Source organism: Nicotiana tomentosiformis, chromosome 1 (genome assembly GCF_000390325.3).
Source record: "Nicotiana tomentosiformis chromosome 1, ASM39032v3, whole genome shotgun sequence".
Taxonomy (NCBI): domain Eukaryota; kingdom Viridiplantae; phylum Streptophyta; class Magnoliopsida; order Solanales; family Solanaceae; genus Nicotiana; species Nicotiana tomentosiformis.
This window is the reverse complement of record NC_090812.1, coordinates 107,902,062-107,910,171: the sequence shown is the minus strand read 5'-3', so window position 1 is coordinate 107,910,171 and position 8,110 is coordinate 107,902,062.

The following is an 8,110-nucleotide window of genomic DNA, read 5'->3' as shown; positions in this document are numbered from 1 at the left end:
ATGAAATCCGAACACCCATTCCGATACGAGTTCAACCATACCAATTTTATCGAATTCCAATAACAACTCGACTTCCAAATCTTAAATTTTTGTTTTTGGAAGATTTTACAAAAATCTTGATTTTCCTCCATTAAATCCGAATTAAATGATGGATTTAAAGATATAGTCATGAAAATTAATCAAAACTGGATAAGAATCACTTACCCCAAACACCCACGCAAGAATCTCTCCAAAAATCGCCTTCTACCGAGCTCCAAATTTGATTTTGAGTTATGAACTCAAACCCCTTTTCTGGGGCTTTTAATTCTGCCCAGATAGGCCTTCTTCGCATTCGCGACCATTGGTTCGCGTTCGCGAAGGCCAAAACCAAACTGCCTCAAATCCTTCATCACGTTCGTGACCTCCTCGTCGCCTTCGCGAAGACCAACTGTTTCTGCCCCATCATTTCCTCTTCGCGTTCGCGAACACCTCGTTGCGTTTGCGATGAGCAGCTGACCAACTCCTTCGCGTTCGCGTTCCACGCTTTGCATTCGCGGAGGCCAAACGACCCCAGGCGCCAATCTTCCTTTCTTCTCCGCGTTCACATTGCCTGGGCCGCGTTCGCGAAGGCTTGCCCTGCTCCTTCTTCACGTTCGCGTCCACAGCTTCGCGTTCGCGAAGGCCAAACCATCAGTCCCTCAAATTCCTCTTCGCGAACGCGGGACTACCTTCGCGTTCGCGAAGAAGGAAACCAGACTTCAGCAACAACAGTCCAAACAACTCCAATTTGGTCTGAAACTACCCCAAAACGCACCCGAGCCCCTCGGGACCCCGTCCAATCATATCAACCTGTTCCATAACATAACACGGACATGCTCGAAGCCTCAAATCACATCAAACAATATCGAAATCATGAATCACACCCTAATTCAAACTTAATGAACTTTGAAACTTCAACTTCTACCATCGATGCCGAAACCTATCAAATCACGTTCGATTGACCTCAAATTTTGCACACAGGTCACATTCGACATTACGGACCTACTCCCACTTCCGGAATTATATTCCGACCTCGATATCAAAAAGTCAACCCCCGATCAAACTTTCCTAAATTTTGAGTTTCGCCATTTCCAGCTTAATTCCACTACAGACCTCCAAATAATTTTTCGGACATGCTCCCAAGTCCAAAATCACCATACGGAGTTATTGACATCATCAAAATTCCATTCTGGAGTCGTTTGCTCAGAAGTCAACTCTCCGGTCAATTCTTTCCATTTAAGCTTCAAATTAAGGATTGTTCTTTTAATTTAATTTCGAATCTTTAGTAAATCAAACTCGACCACACCCGCGGGTCATAACACATATTGCGAAGCTACTCGAGACCTTAAGTCATTAAACGGGGCGTAAATTCTTAAAACGACAAGTCGGGTCGTTACATTCTCCACCTCTTAAACACAAACGTTCGTCCTCGAACGTGCTAAGAATTATTCTGCGGTTATCAAATTGATGATTTTATTTTTACACATATACTCACGGTTGATTCTACGCTACTGCATTTGAGATAAGCATGACAACATCATCTCATTTGAGATTATTTCTTTTATCCATACTTGAAAACTTTAAGGCCATTTTTTTATGCTCCAATATTTTCAAAAGGTCTGATTTCTCACAACAACGCATAGTATTAGTCTCAACTGGCTATAGCAACTCGTACCTATGCACACATCAATCAAGTTTTTTTTTTCATAGTGTTGAAGTACTTAAAAACTTTCTCTGGGTTGCTATATTCTTCCCCCGCTTAGGATCATTCGCCCTCAAACACATAACATATTTATCTCTTCCTTTGCAATTCTCAATACTTCAAATTTTACTAACTCCCAAATTTTTCAAAAATTTCGGCAGAATCTCTCCTGTAATTGGGTCTATCCACATACCAGAGTAACACCAAAATAACTCCTAACAATATATCCACAACCCAATAAAATACCACAAGGTATATATGTCAATAACACTTATCTCAGCATTACAAGCACTGCATTATCACAATGATATCAGGACATGGAGCACATCATATTTATGTCCATCATCTCTAGTCTTAAAAGCTGTTCATAATTAATTCCAGCATCATCAATTAATCTCATATTAACCACCACCTCGTTTCGAATTTTTACAATACTGACAACAGAATGTGAGGCATAAAGACCTCATGATTACTTACTCGGATCAATGAGTCACATTTAACGTCACCTGGGCACTCATCTCATATGTTAAAACTCAATGTTTATAGCACGAAAACAGCTGAATATGTACAGAAAATATACAAGAATTATCAAATAAGCCTAACAGGCATGACTCCCTATTAATACTATTGTACAATTAAATTTCACAAAGGGAAGATTTTTTTAAACTCATAAATATTTCACCACAAGGACCTCGTCCTTACATAATTTCCATCGCAGCTTGCAGCCCGGTTTAAATATTTCACATCATGAAAAAAAATGCGAGGATCTCATCTTCAACTCCGAATCACAAGTATGTTGCATATTGTGCCAACTGAAATTTTTAATTTTCTTTCTTTCTTCTTTTCAATATATTTCGTAAACAGTTTTCACAACACATAATGAATCCTCATACCGGTAGGACATATAATTCATAAAAATTGGAATCAATTATTCCGAAACACATTAAACCCACTGTGATGAATAATAAAAATTACTTTTGTACTTATAGCCCTCAATGGTGCACAAAAATAAAAATGACAGATACGGGCTCACATCCTCAATTCTCCCAACAGGGATAACATATAAGTGGGTCACAAAATTACGAAACTTACCCATAAGCGGAGCATAATAGGAGGACTCACCTCAATATTCAAAACCGAATCAAATTAAGGGAAGATATCCTTTTATAACAAAATCAGGATCGTACCTGTAACGACACCATCTGGTGTCTTGGCCTTAGCCAAATCATAGCGATTATATCAACGGTTCGGGCCTCCACCTCTTAGGCGCTCTCTATCCGCCTGTCCTCCACCTCTAACTGACCATGCACGTGGAGTATTAAGTGGAATAACCACTGTAAGAACCCCGTGCCGATGGTACATTAAAAAAACTTACTGTAGCACCCCGAATATTTAAAATTGTTGTTGTGACCCCGCTGGTACTGAAATATAGAATTATTAAGGACGCAGGAATACCGCAATCCCCAGCATCATCCCATACAAATCTCACCCTTTAATCATATACAAGTTTCGGAGAACCTTTCATTACCACATAAATACATCTCAGGCCAAAACTGATATAATATATGACCTCGCAATTTGATCGTTGATAATAGACTCCCCTCACTTGGCGCGAAGCCATAGGACACATGCCGATGATCCACAATACTAACCTTCACCGGTCATAAGACACCTCAAGCCATTTATTTGGCGCATGTCACCCTCGTGACAGTTAAACTCGCTTTCTCCAGTGCCTTGGCTGCCAGTATGTACCCTTTGCTAAATAGAAATCTCATACGAACTACATAGTCTCTAATACCACAAACTATCTTTATATCTACATCCACCTCATGACCCTACCACGCTTGTGGTGATTAGGCAATTAATTAAACCTTCTTAATATCATACTTATCAACCAGATGTCAGAACCTGCTGCACCCCAATGTGCACAACTGACTGATCTCTCAATACTTCCGCATCCTCGATCTGGACGACATGTTGTAATAATGGTTGAGAAACCCTGGCTCCCTTATAACCCCTCGGTAGTATCACAAACCGTTAGCGCATAGTTGATACCGAATGCGCGATTTCATACATGAGTGGATGCAAAAGGACATAAGATATATGCTTCAAGCTGAATAAATACCGCACGATATGGAATGAAAGAAGTGAAAATTTTTCCTACTAGTTCTGTAGCCTCTCGAAGATAAGTACAGATGTCTCGGTACCGATCCGAAGACGCTACTAAACTCGCTCGTGACTCGTAGAACCTATGAACCTAGAGCTCTGATACCAACTTGTCATGACCCAAAATCCCACCACAAGCGTCGTGATGACACCTAGTCTCTAAGACTAGGTAGACCGATTTCTATCACATTTTGAAGCCATTTGTTTTAATTAAATAAGTAACCAAAACTAACAGCGGAATAAATATGAATATACAACCTCCCAAGGCTGGTAGTACTGAGTCACGAACTCTAACTGAATATATGGAATGATCACGAGGACCGAATATACAATACTGTTTGATTAAAATTAACAGTACAATAAAATGAAAAAACTCCAAGGGACTGCGACGACTAAGCAGCTCTACCTTGAATCCTCACGATCCTGCTTTACTCTACCCAAGTTCGCTATCTCCAATACCTGGCTCAGCACAAAAATATACAGAAGTGTAGTATGAGTACACCACGGTCGGTACCTAGTAAGTATCAAGACTAACCTCAATGGAGAAGAGACGAGGTACAGTCAAAACACTCACTAGTCAAATAATCTGTGCAATATAGCATACAAAAATAATAAAAAATAAATAACAATAAGGGCAACACCAATCAACTAGTGATTTAAACAGCAAGGCAACAAGAACATCATAAATATGACTCAAACAAATGATAAACACAGGTACAACCAATTAATCAAGTCTTTCAAAATATACATCTTTTATCTATAAGGTTTTCAATGAAAGTCTCTAGAATATAATCCTTTTCAATAAATATATCTTTCGAATATAATTCTTGCAAGTAAATATTCTTCAAATATAATTCTTTCAAGTAAATATCTTTCAAATATAATTCTTTCAAGTAAATATCTTTCAAATATAATTCTTTCAAGTAAATATCTTTCAAATATAATTCTTTCGAATAAAAGTCACCATGTGACGCCTCATTTGACTTTCATGGCGTGAGAAATATATTCAACACATCACATCAAATGTCACGGCAATACCTTCGTGCACTTATCTCATTCTCACCCAATATATATATATATATATATATATATATATATATATATATGAGAGAGAGAGAGAGAGAGAGAGAGAGAGAGAGAGAGAGAGAGAGAGAGAGAGAGAGATCAAATCAATTGGCACGGCAACACCCTTCGTGCATTTATATCTTTCTCACAGTACATACATACAACAGTACCAACTAAGTGGGAGAAGTGCCAATAACAATAAAAAGAATAAAGTAGAGGCACACAGGAAGCAACAACAACTACAAGTCACATAGAAAACAAAGGTGCACAATAACATCTCAAGATAAAGGCATGAATGTATACACAACAAACAATATCACAATATAATGTATGTCTCTCGTTCTTTCCTGCACGGAAACACCCTTCGTGCCATGAGTATATGATAATATAAAAATAATTGCACGGTATCACCCTTCGTGCTTTTACTCTAATCCTCACCTGATAATATAAATGAAACGGCACGGCATCTCCCTTCGCGCTTTTACTCTCATCCTCACCTGATAATATAAATGAAATGGCACAGCATCAACCTTCGTGCTTTACACTCTCAATGGCACGGCATCACTCTTCATGCTTTACACTCTCCCTCACATGATAATATAATTCAAATAGCACGACATCACCCTTCGTGCTTTACACTCTTCCTCACCAAGCACATGTATATCATTAACAATCAAGGTATGAAGCATAAATAACGTCAAGGAGAGTGTTTAATCCACAACACAATACAAAAATTCATATCACAATTTGCCACTGACCACAATCAAGTTCCAAATATGTAGCAGAATCAATAAATTTCTCAATAAATAGCCCAAGGCTCCACACAACGTATATAAAACCTCAAAATAGTCAACAGAGGTGAAAAATACTCAGTATATGGCAACACCTTCATTAATCCACATTCTTGATAATTATATTAACTCCTCAATTTAAATTTATTTAATAAACATTTGTAGATAAGGATTCCATTATGAATTTAGTTCCAAGAAACATATCAAATCAACAAACACACGGAATTCGCATAAAATCCAAATAACAATAACATCAAATTATCATATAAAATACAAACTTGACAAATAAGGAATGCAGCATGATAATTCAAGGATTTACTAGTGCCAATAATTATCCAATTTAATACATAAAGATGTCTAAAACTTTAAACCAATAAAATTTGCACATATAAGCTCGAGTACGTACTCGTCACCTCGCGTACACGGCTTCCAACCATACAATTTCTACATAAGACTCAATGCCTAAGTGGTAATTCTCCCACTCGTGGTTAGGTAAGATACTTACCTCTTTGAAGTTATGCCGATATTCCAAAATCGCCTTCTTGCTTGAATTGACCTCCAAACCGCTCAAATCTATCCAAATTAATTGTATAACTTTATTAAAATTTATCGAAAATAATTACGAATAATAATATGTCGACTTAAAATTTTATTCCAAAAAAGTCAACAAAAGTCAATGCGGGACCCGCCTCTTGGAACCCGACATAATTTTTATGAAATCCGAACACCCATTCTGATACGAGTTCAACCATACCAATTTTATCGAATTCCAATAACAACTCGACTTCCAAATCTTAAATTTTCGTTTTTGAAAGATTTTACAAAAATCTTAATTTTTCTTCCATTAAATCCGAATTAAATGATGGATTTAAAGACATAGTCATGGAAATTAATCAAAATCGGATAAGAATCACTTACCCCAAGCATCCACACAAGAATCTCTCCAAAAATCGCCTTCTACCGTGCTCCAAATTTAATTTTGAGTTATGAACTCAAACCCCTGTTTTGGGGGCTTTTAATTCTGCCCAGATAGGCCTTCTTCGCGTTCGCGACCATTGCTTCGCGTTCGCGAAGGCCAAAACCCAACTGTCTCAAATCCTTCATCGCGTTCACGACCTCCTCGTCGCGTTCGCTAAGACCAACTATTTCTGCCCCATTATTTCCTCTTCGCATTCGCGAACACCTCGTCGCGTTCGCGATGACCAGCTAACCAACTCCTTCGCGTTCGCGTTCCATGCTTCGCATTCGCGAAGGCCAAACGACCCCTGGCCCCAATCTTCCTTTCTTCTTCGCCTTCGCGTTCCTTGGGCCGCGTTCCCGAAGGCTTGCCCTGCTCCTTCTTCGCGTTCACGTCCACAGCTTCGCGTTCGTGAAGGCCAAACCATCAGTCCCTCAAATTCCTCTTCGTGAATGCAGGACTACCTTCACGTTCGCGAAGAAGGAAATCAGACTTCAGCAACAACAGTCCAAACAACTCCAATTTGGTCCGAAACCACCCCGAAACGCACCCGAGCCCCTCAGGACCCCGTCCAATTATACCAACCTGTTCCATAACATAACTCGAACCTGTTTGAAGCCTCAAATCACATCAAACAATATCGAAATCATGAATCGCACCCTAATTCAAACTTAATGAACTTTAAAATTTCAACTTCTACCATCGATGCCGAAACCTATCAGATCACGTCCGATTGACCTCAAATTATGCATACAAGTCACATTCGACATTACAGACCTACTCCCACTTTCGGAATCAGATTCCGACACCGATATCAAAAAGTCAACCCCCGGTCAAACTTTTCAAAATTTTGAGTTTCGTCATTTCAAGCTTAATTCCACTACGAACCTCCAAATAATTTTCCGGATACGCTCCCAAGTCCAAAATCACCATACAGAGCTATTGACATCATCAAAATTCCATTCCGGAGTCGTTTGCTCAGAAGTCAACTCTCCGGTCAATTCTTTCCATTTAAGCTTCAAATTAAGGATTGTTCTTTTAATTTAATTCCGAATCTTTAGTAAATCAAACTCGACCACACCCGCGGGTCATAATACATATTGCGAAGCTGCTCGAGACCTTAAGTCACTAAACGAGGCGTAAATTCTTAAAATAACAAGTCGGGTCGTTACAAGAAGTATTATGATCACAAACAGGTAGAATCAATATAATTTAGCTAGAACTTGCCCCAAATGTCTATCGAGGCGAAATTTTAGACAATATTGATTTTTAAAAATTAGGCTTTCTTTGTTTAATTTTTTTTTAGCCTCTTTATTCGAAAAAAAAGTGTACATGTATATCCTTTTAGCACCCAAATTAGAGCCTTCAATTTCATTGTTACACCATCATGAAGAAAAGTAAGAATGAATA